This window comes from Silurus meridionalis, chromosome 16, assembly GCF_014805685.1.
Source record: "Silurus meridionalis isolate SWU-2019-XX chromosome 16, ASM1480568v1, whole genome shotgun sequence".
Taxonomy (NCBI): Eukaryota; Metazoa; Chordata; class Actinopteri; order Siluriformes; family Siluridae; genus Silurus; species Silurus meridionalis.
The window spans coordinates 7863666-7886718 of record NC_060899.1 but is presented as its reverse complement, the minus strand read 5'-3'; positions in this window follow the sequence as shown (position 1 = coordinate 7886718).

Genomic DNA, 23053 nt, shown 5'->3' with positions numbered 1-23053 from the left:
TGATACCAGTGCAGCACACAATAACTAACATCTCAGAGGAATGATAAAAATACAGCACTTACCAACAAATTAGCACCAGAATCGCTAAATGTTTCAGCATAAACATATTTAAAAATTTCATGGAGTATGACTCCTTTGAAGAAAAGGCTATTAAAATCCCTTTATGATTTAGAGAATAAATCATGTAAAATGAATTCATATGTAAATACAAAACAACAACAACAACAACTTTTTAATACTTAATCAACATTTTCTCACATTATAACATACAGAGGCTAATGATCCTTTAAAAATAAAGCAATCCAATGCGTAACAAAGCAATGAGCTCTTAATGGCAAAGGCACATCACAGCCAAAGCTGCTTGCACAAATCCAACACCCCGAGGCTTGGATCCAGCCAGTTGGCACTTCAGTGCAGAGGCCCTCTAATGTGTCTTGTTCTACAATAACATTTAATTTTCCCCTCTTGTGCCATTCTTTAATGTTTGTCTGTCTTTTCCAATATGTGGAGAAGCATATCAAATAGACATGATATTGCTTGCCGCAGTCCAACTTTCTCTCACTGTCTGCTATTTTTTTGTGTGCATTAAAGCTGACAGTGCTTATATAAAAAGAAAGGCACAAAAGATGTGTGAGTTGATTAATTAAAAAAGGCATAAACTGTGAAGATTTGTGAAATCATTCATAATAAAAGGTTTCTCTGCCCCTGTCTTTGCTGAAATGTTTGCTGAATAGGGTTTATTTTTACATAAATGGAGGAGATCCTAATTAGGGAGTCCATTGTTCAAGAGCTAAACCGTATAAATATGGACGTCTTTTAGTGCAGTGTGCTTTAATGTAGTGTAAATAACCGTTGACCTGGTCAAAGAAGCATTAAAATATAAAACATTTACAGCAATAATATGTAGAATGTCATAGTATCTAATATCATTTAATAGATTAGAATGTAAGAAATGCTTATGTTAATGTAATGAAGCTTAGAACGCTTATTTTACTTGATGCTCAAACAACATTGCCGGCCACTGTGTTTTATTTACTATTTCTAAGATTCGAGCATCATTATTAAATTCTATAGATAAACGCTTCACTTATTTCTGTGGCTCATTTAATAGAAACTGCTAAACACCTTATCAAATTGAATATATCTTTGACATAAGGATTAAATGCTTCACAGATGTGTGTTACAGTTTAATAACTAGTGTTATTATGCGCTTAGATAAAATTAACGTGAGGGGTAAATTTATTCAGTGTACACCCAAGTGATATTTTATATATTATAAGGCCAGAAACTTTGCTCTTGTACTTGCTGATGTATATCATTGCCATCAAATGAAGGGCAAATATTTGAAGTTAGTACTGTCGTACATGGGAAACCTCATTATGGCTTAATAACTGGAGCACAGTATTTTTAATAAAATACCATGGCATGAAAGGTTATAAATGTACTTGTTCACCTGTGCTCTTGTTCTATTTTCTTTAGATTGTGAAAGCTCACTCTCTCTTTAGGCACATGAGCACTCTGCTCTTTGGCTTTCTATTGTCTGGTTTGCTTTAAAATGGCATGATATTTCCTCCCCCCTCAAAAGCTGAATGAATAATTAAGCAAAGATACTTTCGGATGTTGAGAGCCATTTCCCTTTACTATGGTCACAAGCTAAACCGGTCAACTGTCAGCGTCTTGCTATTATTATGCCCATATTGTTGGTTTTAGAATATATAAAGAAAAAAAATAATACAGACAATAAAAAGGAGCTTTAAAATGAAAGATAATGGCTTTATAAATATCATGCTAAATCACTGGTATCTAGTTAGTTTAATAAAAGTAAATATGTAGAAATAATTTGAGACGCACAATGTGTAAATTGTTTATGTCTACATTAATAAACAGCTTTATTTTCCCCTGATTTCAGTATGGATTGACTTTTAGGGGATTGATCACAACCCAAGAGTAACATAGCCAGAAGGAACAACAGAAAAAACTGAAAAAAATCTGAGTAAAAATTATTCATAAAACATGAAATTTGGATAACTGTTTGTTTTGAGCATCTCTCATGGCAGTTCACAAACATAGGAGCGCTATTTGTTTTGTATTGCTGCATGATGTAGCCTGACTGCTCAGAGACAGGACACTTGAATATATGTCAATAGTAGAGAAGAAAAGACGTGCCTAGAGCGGACAGCATCTGATAACCAAATCCATGTAACACTTGTGAAGTAAACTGTGAGCCAGAGATTGTAGGTGGTATTTTGTTTTTATTACTATTATTATTTTGCAATTTGGAATTACCATGCACAAAAATTACAGCATGGGCCAGAGTATTGATATAAATATTTTGAAAACAAACAGACAAAAAAAGGTGGAAAGAATAAAATGCAAAATAACCTTTGGATCTAGAGTGACTTTCCTGATGATCAAACACATGAACCATCATTTTCTTCTGTAATGCTTAATTTAATAAAAATGTATAATCAGTAAATAACATTATCAAAAGGAACATTTTGGGATGTCAACTGGTGAGAGAGAGAAAGAAAGAGAGAGAGTTTTTTTGGCTAAATGATGATTGGATGATGATGATGATGATGATGATAGAAATAACCTTTGGAACTAAACAGACTTTTCTGATGTTCCAGCATACCATCTATTCTTATTTTTTTAATGTTTTAGATGATAAAATACATTATACAATCAGTAAATGACATCATTATTAAAAGGAAAATATTCTGTATGTCAACTGATGAGAGAGAGAACATTTTTTGTTAAATGATGATTAAATGCCTGGTTGGATTCTCTGATCTTTATATACTGCAGGGGTAATCAAACCTAAATTCACTTAATTAGCCATTTTTAAAATTAGGCCCTGTAACTAAATCTCTGGAGATGGAGCTTTTGTACTTATCAGCTCACACCAGCCATCACGCTTTGACTTATGCACAAATGCATGATAGTGCAGTCATCAAATTGCTCATCAAATAACTGTATTGGCTACAATTGCAATGCCTTTTGCTTTCCCATTTTTGTTACTATGGTTATATCCACTGTCTCACACGTTGTGTTCCTGTTCATCCATCCATTTTCCTTTTTTTTCTTTTTCATCTATATTCAGTTACTAGGCCATAATGGCTACCACCCTACCCTATTAATCAGTGGCAAACAGTAGTGCCCTGTATTCATTTACTGCTGTGCTCTTGAGCATTTCTCTTGAGCAATACTCTGAGAGAGCGAATGAGTTATCCTCCTCTCTCTCTCTCTCTCTCTCTCTCTCTCTCTCTCTCTCTCTAATAATTTGTGTTTTCTAATTATTTGTTTGTTGTCCTCATTGTGCAAAATACTTCCTCACCTCCCCCGACCTACCACCAGCTTTGACCCCCCCCCAAAGGGAAGAACAGTGTGCAACAGGAGAAATTGAAATTGAATGAAAAACAAATGGAAGAAAACAAAAAGATGAGCAATGCTGAATTGCTCAGTCAAGCACATATTTGTACAAAATAATTTAGCAGTAGTCAAAAAACAAAGAGAATGTGTTGCATTTAGAGCACACATGGTGTGATTTAGTATGAAACTGTATGAAACTGACTAATAAGCAGTTGTGTGTCATTAGTCATTTTTGGAATATAATTTTTGTCAGTCGTTTTTTAAATAATTATATTTTCTTTGCATTCATCTTCCACCCAACACCCCATTTTATCTGCCTTACCAAGCTTTACTCACTGCTGCATGACAGGGCAACATGAAAAAGTGCTATTTACAGACTTCAGTGATTGGCTATTATTTCTCTGAGTCATGAGGAGAACATGGTATTACCATCCTCTTCCTGAAGATTGCACTTAGTGGTGCTCTCTTGACTTTCAGCTATAAAAGGCTTTGCAATTGTTGGTATTTTAACTTCTGATCCACCAAGGATAGGGCCAAGATTTAGCTTTTGAGCCACTCAGGAGATTTAAAGTAGTATATTATGTTAATTATAATAGTAAGTATTAATGTAATGGACACATTAAAACTACATTGTAAAACAATCCATAAAATATAGCTGTCCCAGAGAAAATGCTTAAATGAAACATTTTATGTCAGTGAATAGGTGCATCAATTTTTCCTATTTGGGAAAGAAAATAAGAGTGCATGTGTTCTATTGAGCCAATCCCGGGAAAATTGAAAGTGTAAATGAAATAAGCACTGGATGATGACAATGATCTAGTTAAATTATTCAATCAGTTTTCCTAAGTTTGGTAGTAAAAAGTCCTAAGTATACTATAGTAAGTATAATTAGTGAGTATAATACTTTAATGCAATTCTTGAGATTCAACCCCATCCTATTTAATAAACCTTCATTCTGTTTTATTATTGTCAGAAGAATGCAGATAAAGTTACATTATTTCACAACTTTATAAACCAGTTTAATTCTTATGATTATTGATTTATATAACATTTCCTTGATGGTTAGTATTTTCAATGTATAAACTTAATAGATATTAAAAAGCCAAGAATCCAGACACTGTTTTCTTGTACTTGCTGATCTACAGTTAATCTTCATATAGGATAATATTTTTTGACCTTGAACTGACAATAAGTGTATCTGGACCACAACCTGTCAAACTAATTTAAGGCTAATTTAACAAACCTACATATGAAATGTTAAATATGCCATAATAGCACAGATCTTTATAAGCAGTTTGCTACAACAAGTAAGCTAATCTATTGAAATACTTGCAGTCTTCCTATTCCTACTGTATTTCACTGTGTTAGCTTTTTTACATTATGGCTGTCATCAAAGCAGTGCTGGAGACATGAACAAGCTTATTTTTATAACAAGTATTTGGAATTTGGACCTGGAGTCCTGGTTGTGCCACACTGCTTCCATTGGAGAATTGTTGAGATGCTCTTGGGAATCTTCTTTTTGTAGCTGTCACATACAGATCAAAAGTCAGAAACCTGAATAAAGTAAATTAAGCTTTATTTGCTTTAGTACACAAAGCAGGAGCTTCCAGAAAAGCAAACACAGTAGGGTAGGGTAGGGTACAGAGCATAGGAATTCTAGGGATGATCTCTAGTGCAAACTGTAGATTGGACATTGAGCGAGTGGCTACGGGGGCCTTATAAAGGGGAGTGTATATAGCTTGGAGATAGGTGTGGGTGATTAGTATTAAGAAGAGGCTGAGAGGAGTCGTTGCTGGTGGTTCTCTGACAGTAGCCTTCTGCACATCTGTGCCTTGAACTAGCCTGTCTCTAAACTCTGCAGGCAGCTCCTTTGACCATATGGCTCAGTTTTTGCTCTGATATGCATTGTCAGCTGTGAGGCCTTTTATAAAGAGGTGTGTACCTTTCAAATCATGTCGAATCAATAACCATTTTCACATATGTCAAGGTGTAGAAGCATCTCAGCAACGATCAACAGAATTGGGAGGCACCTAAGCTAATTTTTGTGTTGTTGCAAAGAGTCTGGATACATTTGATATTTCAGTTCTTTATATATATATATATATATATATATATATATATATATATATATATATATATATATATATATAAAAGAAAAATAAAATTACAGGCATTTCTAGAATTTTCAAGTCAAGAAGCTTTTATTGTCATTTCAACCATATATAGCTGATGCAGTATACAGTGAAATGAAACAACGTTCCTCCAGAACCCAGGTGCTACATACAACAACATAAAACAACAGTCACAGAACAGAAGAACACAGGGCCAGAAACTAAGATCCTCGCCACATAAAGTGCATGTGTGCAACTGGTGCAAACAGTGCAAAAGACAACACAGGACAGAGCAAGACAACACAGGACAGTGCCGGACAATACACAAAATATAAAAATAAAAACAACAATAGCTCCGCCAGTAAAACCTGTCGTGACAGGATAAGGTGCACAGTAGCAGAAAAATGTAAACAGAGAAATGTAAACAGAATTGTGCAATTCTATAATAGCAGCAATCAAAATAAAGTGAACAGTGCCCAAAGGATTTGGACAGAATATTGTGCAAAAAGAGCAAGTCCCGGAAGATCAGCAACAAACGGCATGTAAACATTTTGCGATAATGAAAGGTGTGAATGGTGCTGAAACCTGGGTGTGTGAAGTGTATGTGTGTTGAGTCCGGTTGTACAGATCAGTCACTCAGGTGTGTGTAAGTGTGTGTGTGTGTGTGTGAGAGAGAGAGAGTTCAGTTCAGATGTTTGTTCAGGAGCCTGACGGTTATGGAAAAACTGTTGCACAGTCTTGATGTGACGGCCCGAATGCTTCGGAACTGTTTTCCTGATGGTAGGAGGGTGAAGTATGTGTGTGACGGGTGTGTGTGGTTGTCCACAATGCTGTGTGCTTTGCGGGTGCAGCGTGTGATAGAGGGGAGAGAGACTCCAATGATCTTCTCAGCTGTCCTCACTATCCTCTGTAGGGTCTTGCGATCCGAGACGGTGCAGTTCCCAAACCAGGCAGTGATGCAGCTGCTCAGATGCTCTCGATGGTCCCTCTATAGAACATGGTCAGGATGGGGGAGGAGATGAGCTTTCCTCAGCCTTCTCAGGAAGTAGAGACGCTGCTGGGCTTTCTTGGTGATGGAGCTGGTGTTAAGTGACCAGGTGAGGTTGTCCGCCAGGTGAACACCAAGGAATTTGGTGCTCTTGACGATCTCCACTGAAGATCCATCGATGATCAGTGGAGAATGGTCACTCTGTGTTCTCCTGGAGTCAACAACCATCTCTTTGGTTTTGTCCACGTTCAGAGACAGGTTGTTGGCTCCACACCAGGCTGTTAACCGTTGCACCTCCTCTCTGTATGCTGACTCGTCGTTCTTGCTGATTAGACCCACCACGGTCGTGTCATCAGCAAACTTAATGATATGATTCGAGCTGTGCGTTGGTGCACAGTCGTGAGTCAGCAGAGTGAACAGCAGTGGACTGAGCACACAGCCCTGAAGGGGCTCCAGTGCTCAGTGTGGTGGTGCTGGAGATGCTGTTCCCGATCCGTACTGACTGAGGTCTTTCAGTCAGGAAGTCCAGGATCCAGTTGCAGAGAGAGGTGTTCAGGCCCAGTAGGCTCAGCTTCTCGATCAGGTGCTGAGGAATAATTGTGTTGAATGCTGAACTGAAGTCTATGAACAGCATCCTTACATAAGAGTCCTTGTTATCCAGATGGGTGAGGGCCAGATGGAGGGTTGTGGAGATGGCATCGTCCGTGGAGCGGTTTGGACGATACGCAAACTGCATGGGGTCCAGTGCAGGTGGGAGCTGGGTCTTTATGTGCCTCATGACAAGCCTCTCGAAGCACTTCATCATGATGGGTGTGAGTGCAACGGGACGATAGTCATTGAGGCAGGACACAGAAGACTTCATCACAGGAATGATGGTCGTCGTCTTGAGGCACGTAGGAACAGTGGCGGTGCTCAGGGTGTTGTTGAAGATGTCAGTGAAGACATCTGCTAGTTGTTCTGCACATTCCCTGAGCACTCTGCCAGGAATGTTGTCAGGTCCAGCAGACTTCCGTGGGTTAACTCTGCATAGAGTTTTCCTCACTTCAGCTGTGGTTAGACAGAGCACCTGGTCACTGGGAGGAGGGATGGTCTTCCTCGCCACCACGTTGTTCTGCACCTCGAACCGGGCGTAGAAGTTGTTCAGCGCATCTGGAAGGGAGGTGTCACGGTCACAAGCAGGTGATGTGGTCTTGTAATTCATGATCGCCTGGATGCCCTGCCACATGCGCCAGGTGTCTCCGCTGTCCTGGAAGTGGCCATGGATTCTCTTGGCGTGTGCACGCTTTGCCTCTCTGATAGCACGGGACAGTTTGGCCCTTGCTGTTTTTAAGGCCGTCTTGTCCCCTGCTCTGAAGGCAGAGTCTCTTGTTTTTAGCAGCGCACGCACCTTGGCGGTCATCCATGGCTTCTGGTTGGAGCGTGTAGTGATGGTCTTGGAGATAGTCACGTCATCAATGCACTTGCCGATGTAGCTGGTCACTGTTGACGTGTACTCCTCCAAGTTGATGAAATCGCCATTGGTTGCAGCTTCCTTGAACATGTCCCAGTCAGTGCATTCAAAACAGTCCTGGAGAGCAGACATGGATCCTGCTGGCCAGGTTCTCACTTGTTTTTGAGCTGGTCTTGAACGCCTGCTGAGTGGTCTGTATGCTGGGATCAACATAACAGAGATGTGGTCTGAGTACCCGAGGTGGGGGCGGGCTTCGCCCGGTATGCGCCCGGATGTTTGTGTAAACAACATCCAGCGTGTTTTCTCCTCTGGTTGCAAAGTCCACATTCTGATAGAATTTGGGAAGCACAGTCCTGAGATTTGCGTGATTAAAATCTCCGGCGATGTGTGTTCTGAAGTTCGCTAATGGTCCCGTAGAGCACACTGAGCGCTTCTTTAGCATTAGCGCTAGGTGGTATGTACACTCCGAGCACAATAGCGGTGGTGAATTCCCGTGGTAAATAAAAAGGTCTACATCTCACAACAATAAACTCCAGCAGCGATGAGCAGTAGGTGGAAACAAGCACAGAGTTCTTACACCATTCCGTGTTGATGTAAACACACGGAATGGTGTAAGAACTCTGTGCTTTGTTTTCAATTTGTCATTATGGGGGAATGACTGTAGATTAATGAGAAAAAAATTATTTTAGGTACACTTGCACACAGTTTTTTATGGACATCGTCTGGTCGATTGTTCCAAAGATCTTGGAGAAGTAACCACAGTTTCTTTCTTTCTTCTGGTTGTTTGCTGATGGCACTGCTGGACATTTTCCGATGTCAAAAGGAAGTAAGCCTGATGTGTCTTTTCATCTGCTGCATTAAGTTTCATTGGCCGACCACTGCATCTATGGTCCTCAACATTGCCTGTTTCCTTGTGCTTCTTCAAAATAGCTTGAATCTTGAAACCTCAATCTGCTTGAAAATCTTTGCCTGGGAGAGATCTTGCTGATATAGTATAACTACCTTATGTCTTGTTGTTAAACAAGTTGAAAAAATACAGTCCATAAAACAATGAATAAAGAGCAATGAAGGCTGAGACGAAACTTAGTCCATAAGCAGTCCAAAGTCCAAACCAGTAACAAAGCAAGGCAGGAAAGACAAAATCAGAATTCAAAAAGTCCTAAAGTCCTAAACCAGAATACAGAGCCAAACAGGTATAAACAAAGTTCAAAGAATTCAGATAAAATCTGTATTATAATCAGAGTTAGGCAAGAGCTTCCAGAATTAGAGCAGGGCTGGGGGCAGGGGTGGGCAATTTTGTTTAATTTAATATTTTTGCCAATGGGAAAAATAACCCAGAAAACACCGGCATGATTTCTAACTTCTGAATTGGTTGGCATTTTACAGCCAAACCAAAAGTTCCGCCCCAGCAGGACAGATTACTTTTTCACCACTTTCCTCACAATACTTTCAGTTTGAAATGCTTACAAGCTTTTAGCTTTTAATTTGTCTACTTTTCTTAGTTTGTGATTGTTGTGCAGCAGCTAACCTTTGATTATTTAACTGACATTAAATTTAATTATTCAACTGTCATTACAATGTGTGTGATGTATGCTTTTTTAAACCTATAATCAATCCTAGTGCTGCATGTGTTTGCAACAATGCTGCTGATAGCACATCAGAATCTACAGGTAATTTCAGTTTACCCTCCACAAGCACTCAACAGTGCTCAGTTCTCAACAGGTGCCCCAATTCAGCCCCAGTTCAGGTGGTTAGTGATTTCTATAACAACGCTCAATTCCAGTGTGCTTTCCATAATGTATACCGCTCTTTTAATCCTTCCTGGTACAGCACACAACCATGGCTTTGAGAACTGGGAATTGGTGACTTCAGCATCATTTGAGAGTTCCTTCTCCACACTGTCAAGAATCCAAACCCCTATCATCAAACTATGTTGCATAAAAGAAAAAGGAATTTAGAGATCTTGGGTAATGAGAAATCCATAACAAATACTTTGACATAGATGAATTTGTAAGGATTTTTGCCAAGGGAAACAAGACTCTAGATAGATGGATTTATAGATAGATGGATTTATAAATGGATGATCCTTTTATCAGATCATTAGCTCAATTGAAAATTTAATTTAGGATGTACCATAATTTCAATTGAGCTAATGATCTGATAAAAGGATTTATGGAGTTTGTAGTTAAATACAGTTAAAGTTAATGTTGTTTTCATTATCACTCTTCAGTTATATTTTAATTAGATAGTGTTTTATTTGGATATATGTTATTGGTAGAACTGGATTAGGTGTTGGGCCACTAACACTGATTTCCCACCTATTATTTGTACCAGCCAACCTTATTATAATTGCCTAGAACCGTGAAATAGAGTCTGGAAATTAGGAATCCTGGGTAGCCTTACTGGCAGAGAAAACGCCATTACTGAGAACCACCTATCAGGTGTAGTATGGGATTTGACCATTATGCGGGCACAGTTACCCACTCGTGTCAAATCCATCCTTATGGCCGTCAAGAAAATGAGGGAAGGCCAGTCACTCACTGTGAAGCAGCTTTAAGACTGCTGGGTCTGAGGGCGGCAGCCTCCTGCACATAAAGGTGGTGGCTCAGAGCCCGGGGGGGTTCTCTCGGAGGGGCAATCCACTCTGTGCAATCAAGGTTATGCGGCGAGTCCTACGTGCCTTAGACATGTGGAGAGATTCCTGTCTCAGGCCCCATGCTGGGAGTTACTAGTCATTACAACAGATGCATCCCTCACGGGCTGGGAAGTGGTCATGAATGGCCGGTCCCAACAAGGCCTCTGGGGAAGGCCCTATCACACATGGCATATCAATTGCCTTGAGATGCTGGCTGTGCTTTAAGCAAGGTCCCTGATGCTATTAGACTTTGCAATCAGAGCTGCTCCAGGATGCTATGGAACAGGCATGGCCTGTATGTCTTTTCCCCTGTCACAATGATTTTGGGAGTTCTACAGAGAATTCGCTGGTACTGAGTCCGTCTCGGCTCCTAGCCTCCGGTCTCTCCACTGAGGTGGTAGAGACTATTCTCCAATCCAGAGCTCACTCCACATGGAGGTCGTACACCACGAGATGGTGTCTGTTCATGGCATGGTGCGATCTGCACCGATTGGATCCAGTTAACTGCCCTTCCACCATAACACGACCTTGATTGCCTGCTTGGGACTTGGCTTTTGTCTTAGATGCCCTATTGGATCCTCCCTTCGAGTCCATTGGCCGAGGTGCCTTTGAGGTTCCTCACAGTCAAGACTGTGTTCCTCCTGGCCATTTCCTCTTTCAAGCAAGTGGGAGATGTTCAGGCCCTCTCTGTGGCCCCCTATTTCCTGGAGTTTACTCCAGGCATGGCCAGTGCCTTTCTTTACCCTTGAACAGGGTATGTTCCCAAGGTACCATCGGTCGTCCAACGACCTGTTATGCTCCAGGCATTCTTCCTCCTTCTTTCCAGGTCCCAGACTAGGTAAAGTTGAACTGACTGTGCCTGGTGGGAGCACTGGACATATACGTCCACAGAACAAGTCTGTGGAGAAAGTTGGAGCAACTGTTCATCTGCTATGACCCTCCGAGGAGAGGCCTCCCTGCGAACCAGCAGATGCTCAGCAGATGGATTGTGGATGCTATTTCATCCTCCTACAAGTCCTCTGGGCACCTCACCCCTTTCAGGGTCAGAGCTTCCACACTAAGCAGGGACTGGTCAGTGATTGGGCTCTCGTTCCTGAAGCATTGTTGACGCAGCTCGAGTTCCTGAAAGGGAACGTCTCTAGGTTACATATGCAACCCTGGTTCAGTGAGGAAACGAGACGCCATGCCACACTGCCTGCATTGCTTAAGTGCTTCCTTCCCTTTTCAGAAGCTAGTGCCGGTTTCACTCCATGTGTGTTTTATAGCTTCCTGTTCGTGACAACACCTGCATATTTTTTTTCAGCTACCTAAAAACCCACGATAATTCCAATTATTTGAACATAAGGATTTATGACAATAGATGTGTGGTGACTTAGTGGTTAAAGCATTGGCTTTGGATCTGAAGAAACACCAAGCTGCTGCTTCTGGGCCCCTGAGCAAGGCCCTTAACCCCATAGCTGCTCTAACAAAATAATTCTAGTCATCAAACACAATATTCCATCCAAAAAGAGGCTAGCAGGATATGTTCCTTTCACTTAAGGTTTAAGCTTGGTAATAGGTCAGAGTGTTGGATCATTAAGGAGATGCTCGGGGATGCTGAAGAAAGCAGCTGTGTATAATCAAAATGAAATCATACTGTTTCACTGACAGTGACAGACAGCATGAGAAGGGCTCTTGTGCACTGAAGTGCGGACATTGAGTTGATTATGAGCCCCTACCTACATCCTTCTCTGACTCACCTCTCCTACACAACTCCAGTTCCTTTTATCTCTACTGTTTGGAGATTTAAATGATGCAAATGAAAATGCAAATGAAATATTGAGTACAAGACAATCGCTTCTTTGATGCTTTTGTTCGGGTGTTGAGGGCTCTGAGATATTGTTAGTCGACCTGTTGGGGCTCACTTATAATGTTTTTGTTAAAACTTCTGTCTGTCACAGATTATTGATGAGCTCTGTGTGTCTCTTCTACACCCTATAATTGTTCAGTACACTTCCCTGTCAGTGTGTGTAACACCCTGAGTACTAGCAACTGGTACATTTTCTGTATATTTCTTTAAGTAACCTTTTAAGCACAATGACCAGTGAGAATGTATTCTGAGATCTTCAACAAAATGCTAAAATGTCCGTATGATGAAGTATTTGAACAAAAATGTCATACTGACATTATTCCATTTGGCATTTTTTCTTTCATACTTATCAGATCTCATACGCACCTTGGAACCATTTTCCGTATTGTCAGTTTTCACATTTTATTTCTCCCCATCATACCACACAAAGAAATTTGGATTTCTCTTTATAGCAGCACTGCCCTGTTGGGCTAATTACATTCCAGACTGCTAAAGACCTGTTTTTTCTCTATCCCACAGCCATCTAGCTGACAAATACCATCATTCACTGTGAAGTTTGATCAGACATGCTTACCAATCACAATCAAGCAGGTAGCTAAGTGTAGTACCAGGGAGATTGCACCCTATGTTAAAGTCATCTGACTCTTCTGAAACAAAAGGCTTTCTCTGTACTGGGGACCAGTGCCCATGTAGTGCCAGAGTTTGAGTAGAACACAACAATAACGTCTCCAGGTTACGTATGTTACTATGGTTCCCTAAGGGAACGAGACGTTGTGTCAGAAACACTTTGGGAACGCCTCGCTTTGTCCACACTCTAAATCACATGTATAATCAATCCAGGGGAAAGCGCAGCGTCACTAGCTGGGTGACGTCATGACCAAAAAGCTTAAAAGCACATTGAATGAAACCAGTGCCAGCTTCAGAAAAGAGAAGGAAGTGCTGCAGGGATGCGGGCAGTGTGGCATAGAGACACATCATCTCGTTCCCTCGGGGAACCAGGGTTACATATGTAACCTGCAGACGTTCGCCTTCAGAAACTTAATCTGTGTCAGAAACACTTGGAAATTGAGAGTCCAGTTATGCCAAACCAGCCAATCCCTGCCTAGTGTGGATGGGCACAGCAAGGGTGAAGGACAGAGGGGCCAGGAGTGGCACTGAGGCTGAGGCTATAGAACCTGACAAAGGTCAGTGGGATGGACCAGCCTGTAGCATTTTAAATGTCCTGGAGAGAAACTTAAGAGGACAAGGCCTTAGAGGCAGCCACATTTTCAGTGGAGTGTGCTCTGACCCTGAAAGGAGTGGAGAGACCAGAGGACTCATAAAAGGAAGAAATAGCATCCATAATCCATCTGCTGAGTGTCTGCTTATTTGCAGGGAGACCAGCTGCTCCGATGTCCTCCACAGTTCTGATCTGTAAACGTATATGTCCAGTGACACAGTCATTAAGCCTCTCCTGGTCCGGGGCCTGAAAGAGAGGAGAAGAGAATGCCTGGAGCCTAAAAGGTTGTGGGATGACGGATAGGGGAAGGCACTGGCCAGGCATGGAGGAAACTCCATGAAAGACGGGGCCACATAAAGGGCCTGAAGATCCCCTATTCTCTAATGGCTTAGCTTATTGGCTAAGAGGAACACAGTTGTAGCACAGCCATGGTGTGCAGGCAGCCTGCCGCCTGACTTACCGAGGCATAGGAGGCTACAGTGCCTCCACCCAACTGTACAATTTAGCAGTATTACTGTGAGATCACATTCTGATCACAAATACTACTTTCTTTCGGCTTCTCCCATAAGGGGTTGCCACAGCAGATCAGACGTATTCATGATCCGCATGTTCGAATTGGCAGCTGTTTTACGATGGATGCCCTTCCTAACGCAACCTTTCCCATTTATCCGGACCGGCACTAAGAGTGCACTGGCTTGCGCAACCCTAATGGCTGGCTGACCAGGAATTGAACCCAGGCCGCAGCGGTGAGAGCGCCGCATCCTAATCACTAGACCCCAGGGAACAAATAGTGTCATCCAAATAGCCATAGAACATAGCCATTATCCTAAAAATCTTGAACTGGAGTATTCACAAAACCATTTTGATTTTTGATTTGGCGGAAATCAGCAAATAGCCTGTGGTCAAATTCAGAGGCAAGTCAAAGCAAGCTGTGCCTACCTGATTCAGAAGATCTTTGTTATAGGGTATTATATATGGAAGTTCACACAAAAAAGAACACTCTATAAGGGGCTGGCACCCCTTAGAGGGTGTTCTTTTTTGTGTGAACTTTCACAATCAGTCTTACTAATTGGTTTTGTATGTAAAATAATATAAAGCACAAGTTCCCGATCATGTACATGATAGGACTGTTAAAGTCAATGTTGGGCTTCACTCATCCAACTACCAGGTAACAATCTCATGAGAGTTTGCATCTATGTCTGTGGTAGATCAACCTGGCAAAAAAACTGCCTTTGTGTCCTTGTAAAAAAAAATTCTGAGCTGTTTCCTCCAAGCCAAAGAACCTTTTTTTGTCTGTGTGAAAGGCAAAAAGGCTTAGCACAGATAAAAAATAATAATTTGTAAAAAATTTGAAGCGTTCCAGTAACTAGGTTCAGTTCAGTTCCATTGTCATCCACACACACCACCACAACTTGTTTGCAAGTGTTTGTGAGTGAGTGACTGAGGGAGACAAAGAAAGAGAAATAAAAAAATAAACAGCATGTTAAATGGGCATCTACAAATGAGAGACAGGTGTACTACCACTTTCTCACTCTCACACTGCAGACTGCCTGTTTTTTTGGAGTAAGTTTTATGTAATTTCTGTGATTTTAACTTGTAGTTGGGCTGAAAATGTTCCCAAAACCTGGTATCTCTGTTTAAAAATATGACCTTTTCTGTGTGATTGATGTATCTAACACAGCTGAACAAAGATGCATCTAAAACTGCTCAAAACTTGCTGTCAGACTGAATGTTGGATGGTCATATGTTGTCTGCTCTCACTTTCCTATTTCTATTTTTAAAAGTCTTACTGATTGGTTTTGTATGTAAAAATAATATAATTTATCTCAGGAACTTCAACTCAGAAAGAACTGGTAATTAGGAAATTACTGGAATAGGTGTTTTGGGAGCAGGGGAAATACTACAAAATGTACAATACTGTGGGTACTCCAGGACCAGGGCTGGGACCCTGTGTTATAAAGCACATATATTAATATAACTAGGCTTTACTGACATGTGGATATGCTGCTTATTGTTTACTCCATTATAAAATTCAGGTAAAGTTTCAGTTCCATTAGTCTTAGTCTGTTGTTGTCTGCCTGAGACATTCTTTTACTCATCCCTCATCTATGTTGGTGGTAAATGGCATACAACATTGTGAATAAATGGGACTAAAGCTTTGTGCATCCCATTAGATTAGCTGCAGTCTAATACAATGTACTGATAAATAGCTCTATCTAATAAAATGTATAGTGGAAGAGTAAATCGAGTAAATGTTTACTATATAATAAAAACAAATTAACCAAATGCATACAAGTGTGAATTTCACAACTCCCAGGCATTCAAAAATGTTTTTTTTTATTAAGTTTAACTTTCCAAATGCCTTAATGATTTATTTTTATGTATTTAATATATTTTATTTATTTATTTGTATACCGGATATGCTCTATTAGCAAAACCTAAAACACACATGCACACTTGAAGAATGTTCACTGTGCCAATATTATCCACACTTTGCTGGTGTTAAAATTTTTTTACTTGCTGGTACAATTTTTTTCTGGTGTTTAACAGCTTTTTTTACTTGAAATAAACAAATTGTTTTAGAATATTAAATATGTAGGTACATTATCTTGACTATTAAGTATACATGTCGCATAATGTCTAGTTCCCTTTTAGGCACTCGAGCTGTTGTTTACGCTCTGAATCATGTGTAAAATCCGGCCAATAGGCAGTAGTGACATCATTGGTCGGCGACGTTGCGCAAACCAGGAATCTACAAAATAGGAGCGCGATGGCAGCGACATCAGCTTCTGTTGTTCAAGTAAGAGCTTTGTGTGTAAATCTGTGCAGCCATGAGCTTTAAATGCAAGCAGAATTCCGACTGCATGTTCCTTCTTGCCCCGCTTCAGGTGTTGTTTGCTTAGCTTAGGAGCATTTTTAGCCGTGTGGCGATGCGGTGCTGAAGGTTGCGGGGCTTGCAGGCCAACCGAGCAGACGGCATGGAGCCCCGCCTCTGTTGCTGGGCCGAGCTCCTTTTTTCTGGGGAAAGCACTCGCTTCGGCGGTTCCTTCTTCCAGCACATGTAACACAGAGCTCTGTATTTCTTCCTCCAAGGAGGGAGAATTTTTGGATGCTAGCGAGGCTATGGACTCCTCACAGCCTGTCCTGTTTGAGGAGCTCCTGGAGGTAGTGACACTCAATCCCAAAGCGTTTTTGATGCAGCTTGAGTTCCTGAAAGGAAACCTCACTAGGTTATGTATGTAACCCTAGTTCTCTGAGGGAACGAGAGCTGCATCAATGGGCCATACTCCCTGCATCCTTGTAGCGCTTACCTTCTCCTTTTCAGGAGCTGATGTCGCTGCCATCACGCTCCCTTTTTCTAGCTTCCTGGTTTGTGCAACGACACCCGCCAATGACATCATGACTGTCTGGCCGGATTTTACAAATGATTCAGAGCGTGAACAATGCGTGGCATTCCCAAAGCGTTTTCGACGCAGCTCTCATTTCCTATGTAACCCAGTGACGGTCACTATTATTTGCAAGCACACTTTTGATATTGATCATATCTACCTAACTTTAAATTTTCTCTGAGATTGATCCCTTCCACTGAATTATGTGTTCAGGTGAGACTAGATTGGTTTGCTGTACTATTAAGCAACAGGTTTTACACACACTTGTTGAGTCCATGCCATCTCATTCAACCAAACAGGGGATGAACCAATATAAAGAAATTCATGTAGATATTTTGAAGATTCTAAATTTTCACTTTTTAGGTTGTTGCTGGTAATATCATTTTAATTAAAACCTTTTGAGATTGAAAATAAATTCTACACAGAAGCATTTCCAGTAGTGGTCTCAAACTTTTGGACCCCACATATACTAAGTGTGCTTTACCTCTATCTTGAATCTACTCTCTTCTGGTAAGGTAGGATTGTAACTTTGTATATCTATTTACCTCAGTTGATTCTAGTGTTGGTCTGTGCTTATTAGTTTGGTCAGGTGATTAATCAAGGGTAGTTTCAGTCTCACTTGAGGTGTGAATTGTGGGCAGGGCTTACTCACTTATATTGAAGGTAGGTAGCCCCCCTAAAGCCAGTAATGCTTAGTGTTTATTTAGAATTTCTTATTTGTACTTTTTTTTCTTTTTAAAACACATCAATCTCAAATTGGGAGATCAGTTATGAGCCTCAAACCCATCACAATTCCATCCCAATCTCAAACAGTGGTGGTAGGTGGGCTCTGGAATTGCCAGTCTGCTGTAAGGAAAGCTGACTTTATCACAGCCTTGGCTTCCCACTACACCTTCGACTTCCTGGCACTTACTGAGACCTGGATATCCCCACAAAACACTGCTACACCAGCTGCTCCTGTCTTCTGCCTATGCTTTCTCTCACTCACCAAGAGAAACTGGTAGAGGTGGTGGTTTGGTTTACTTTTATCACGGAGATGGTGTTTCACACCTCTCCCTTTGTCTCATCTGACCATGTCTTCTTTTGAATTCCATGCAGTTTCAGTTACTTCTCCAATTAACCTTTTCATCATTGTCATCTGCCGCCCTCCTGGTCACCTTGGAGACTTCCTAGAAGAGATGGACACACTCCTCAATACCTTCCCCTCTGACAGTTCTTGGTGACTTCAACCTCCCATCCGACAAACTTCAGTCATCTTGCCTCTTGCCTTTTCTGAATACCTTCTCCTTAACATTTAACAGCTGCCCTCCAACACACAAGGAAAGAAATGTCCTGGACCTGGTTTTCACCTGCCCTACTCCAGCTACAGACATGACTGCCACTCCACTTCCAATCTCTGATCATCACCTGGTTTCCTTTTAATCACTCTTCCTATTCAACCTAAAAATAATTTACATGTCTCTCTTATCCGTCCTAACCTTCACTCTATCTCTCCCTCCTCTGTAGCTTCCTGTACACTTTCATCTCTTCCTGACCCTGACTCCTTTTCCTCTCTACCCTTGGACATTGCTCCTGACTCCTTCCTCTCATCTCTTTCCTCAACCATGGACCTCCTTTGCCCCTTGACTACAAAACCCAAGAAGACATCTTGTCCCACACCATGGCTGTCAGAAGTTTTTCTTTGGAGGTGACTTCTGCCAAAACCGCCTTCTACAAAGAGAAGCTTAAGGCCTCTGCACAAGATCCTCGTAAGCTTTACAACATCTTCTCTTCATTACTCAACCCCCCTGCTGCACCTGCTCCTGCTCCAAGCACGACTTGTGTTTAATCTGCCCAAGTTCTCCCACACCACCCCACTGCTGCGCTCCCTTCACTGGCTTCCAGTAGCTGCACGTATCAGATTCAAAACGCTGATGCTTACCTACAAGGCCAAAAATGGACCAACACCATCTTACCTCAGTGACCTCATTACATCTCGCACTGCACCACGCTGTCTGAGATCCTCCAGCACTGCTCGACTGGTACCACCTTCTCTCAGAATGAGAGGTAAGTACACTTCAAGGCTCTTCTCTGTTCTGGCACTGAGGTGGTGGAATGAACTTCCCCTAGATGTCCATACAGCAGAGTCCCTGACTATCTTCAAGCGATGACTGAAGACCTACCTCCTGAAATACTTAAATTAGCACTTTGCAAGTTTGTAGAATTCAAGGTTTATATTTATATTAAGTTTGTAATCTTGCGTAGCAGTGTCAATTTATTCATTACTAGAGACTCAAAGCATTTTTGTACGTCGCTCTGGATAAGGGCGTCTGCTAAATGCCGCAAATGTAAAATTACACATATACAATTATGAATAATAAATCAACACACAAAAAGTACATTAAGTAACACACTTCTTAATCCAAAGGGTTTGATATGATGTTGGCCCACCCTTTGCAACTATAACAGCTTCTGGGAAGCTTTCCATTAGGTTTAGGAATGTGTTAATTGGAATTTTTGACCATTCTTCCGGGAGCGCATTTGTGAGGTCAGACACTAATATTGGAAGAGGCCTGGATTGCAGTCTCTGCTTTAATTCATCCCAAAGGTGTTCTATTGGTTTGGGATCAGGACTCTATGCAGTCCAGTCCAGTTCTTTCACACAAACTAACTTTACAAAAGGTCTTTATGGACCTTGCTTTGTGCACTGGTGTGCAGTCATGTTGGAACAGGAACAGGCTGTCCCCAAACTGTTCCCACAATGTTGGAAGCATGAGATTGTCCAAAATGTCTTGGTATGCTAAAGCATTAAGGGTTAGTTACACTGGAACTAAGGGACCGAGCACATCTCCCGAAAAAAAACCTCACATCTTAATCCCCACTCCACCAAACATTACACTTGGCCCAATGCAGTCAGACAAGTACCGTTTTCCTGGCACCTGCCAAACCCAGACTCATCCATCAAATTGCCAGACATTAAAGCATGATTCATCACTTCAATGAACACGTCTCCGCTGCTCTAGAGTCCAGTGGCGACATGCTTTACACCACTGCATCCGATGCTTTGCATTGCACTTGGTGGTGTAAGGCTTGGATGTAACTGATCGACCATGGAAACCCATTCCATGAAGCTCTCTATGCACTGTTCTTGAGTTAATCTGAAGGCCACATGAAGTTTGGAGGTTTTTATGTGGAGTTGCTGTCATTACTAATCGCTTTCACTTTGTTATAATACTAACAGTTGACTGTGGAATATTTTGTAGCGAGGAAATTTCTCGACTGGACTTATTTCACAGGTGGCATCCTATCACGGTACCATGCTAAAATTCACTGAGCTCCTGGGAGCGACCCATTCTTTCACAAATGTTTGTAGAAGTGGTCTGAATGCCCAGGTGCTTGATTTTATAAACCTGTAACCATGGAAGTGATTGGAACACCTGAATTTAATGATTTGGATGGGTGAGTTAATACTTTTGGCAATATAGTGAATATATAATTTAGTGTACATTGCACATGCATTGATATCTGTTACTAACTTTGAAAAAAGTTATATAATATAAAACATATACAAGAGAAATGATGCACAGTAGAAACAAGTGGTCATGCTAGCACATTATGGAAACTTGTTATATGTTATATGTTCATTTATATAATTATGTTTTTGCAGTTTTCATTATGAGTGTTTGGAGATAATATCCAATTCATCTAAAAAAACAAAACAAAACAAAAAATATTTTTTTATTTATTTTATAATTATTATTATTTTTTTTTTTTATATTTGTGTAATGCATATAAACCTGGCAAAATTAAAATGCAAATGAAAAGTTCAATATCTTAATTGAAATGGTTCTGCAAAATTGAACAAGTAATAGCATTTCTTCCATTTGCTACTGAACATTCTAATTCTTATGCCTTAACATGAACCTCAGCAGTCCAATTTAAAATCGAACACTGAGGGTGGGAATCAGAAAGGGAGTTTTTTTGTGAAACACGTTCCAGAAGATGTGATAAAATTGTTATAAGTTTGTGGCAATAGTGGAACAAAGAAAAGGCTAAAAATAAGAAAGTAACTTTTTTATGAGTTGTCCTTCAGGAAAACTCAATAAAAAACTATCTTTGTGCTTCAGGAAGAAAGAACCCTTAAATTAAAATAGGAGAGTTTGTGGCCTTGCTGACTTTACAAACATGTATGAATTAGATTCAGTTACATTTAAAGAGTACAAGCTTGAATTTTATGTCTTGGCAGGTTTGCATGAAAGTATTAGCATTGTCAAGTCATAAACTTGTCTATTAATTTTACATAATGTCATAAATAAATGTAGACATGAATATAAGTCAACCAATTCACTAAATCACAGTGAGAAATATTTACAAATCACTGTTTTATTTCACACTTTATTGACTTCATTGTCAGGTTGTAAGCCTACATTAATGCATAATTAATTACTTCTTGTATGCATAAAAAAAACCAGCAGACCTATTTTATTTGCATAATACTGATATTAATGACTAACCCCCAACCTGCAACAAGTCAAATCAAGTCAAATAGACTATTATCATTCTCAAGATTCTCAATACAATTTAGTCATGGACTTTGACTGGGCCATTCTAACACTGCTCATACTGGACACGGTCGGATAAGCTTTTCCTGGTCTGGGGCCTGGAGGGAGGAGGAGAGAAGGCCTGGAGCCTAATAAGTTGTTGGACGGCCGAGGGTACATTAGGAACATACCCTGATCCTAGGGTAGGCAGGCACTGGCTTGTTGTGATGCTCTCTCTTTGCACCTCGTGATGGCAGGAGGTGGCCACGGGGGCGATGTGGGAGGAAGCGCTGGAATGCCAAATAAACCTCTCTGTGGAGACGAGGGTAACACTTGGGGCCAGGTTCCTAGCACAACAAAGCTCACAAACCTGCTTGCCACCTGGGATATCTCTCATGTCCAGCTCCCGCAGCAGATTGGCCTGACAGGCCTGTAGCACAGTCATGGTGTGCAGGCAGCCTGCGGCCTGACCCGCTAAGGCATAGGCCTTGCCCACCATTGCCGATGTGGTTTTTAGGGGCTTGGTTGCCAGTGCTGGGGCTTTGAGGGACGACGCATCACCCGGGGAGAGATAGCTAGCGAGCCTCTCTTCAATCCAGGGCATCGCCCCATAGCCACACTCCCTTAATCCTACTATATTTGAATATAGTGACACCCTGGGACTGAAGGAGGAATGAGGCCTAGCCTACGACCTGGACACCTCGGTGTGCAGGTCTAGGTAAAGAGGCAGCGCTAGTCCAGCTTGCTAGCCGGGGTCAAGAAGGAATGCAAGGACGGAAGCAATGCTTTGTCTTCTTGGTTGCTTTCATAGCCCAGAAGAAGGAATCTTAACAGCTCTTACCTTTACCAGAAAAACACACACAGAGTGGTGCTGGTTTTACTCCATGTGCTTTTTAGCTTGATGGTCGTGATGTCACACCGCTGGTAACGCTGCGCTTTCCATTAGACTGATTATACAGTTGATTTAGAGCATGGACAACGCAGAGGTGTTCCCAAAGCGTTTCTGAAGCAGCTCAAGTTCCTGAAGGGGAACTCAATAACTAATTTGATAGAAAGCAAGTTTTAGCTCAATTTCTATCAGGGCATCTCCACCTAGATACCATAAAACTGGCTTAAGAGCAAATCTTGCACCTACTGTATTATGTTGGCTGTTGTAGCTGCTAACAACAGATGTTAATGGGAAAGGTTTTTTACACTTTTTATTGTAGCAAAAAGCCTTGTGTAATGTGATCCCAATTAAGCATGCTCATTTAAAATGTGTGCCACGACTGGCCAAGTCTCTGCTTCATCACTGAATTGAACTAGTTTTCAGCAAATGGATTATATTTCTGTTTGTTTAAGTACTGTAGATTTCATTTAAAATGTATATGGCATACAAAAAAAGAATATCTAATACTAATAACTTGACACAGGAAAGATTGCATTTAATTGCAAAACAATTCAAAATGCTCTCATATTACCACAGCAGTCTATGAATATAATGAATTTAGGCATGATCACACCACACTAACAGAACGAAC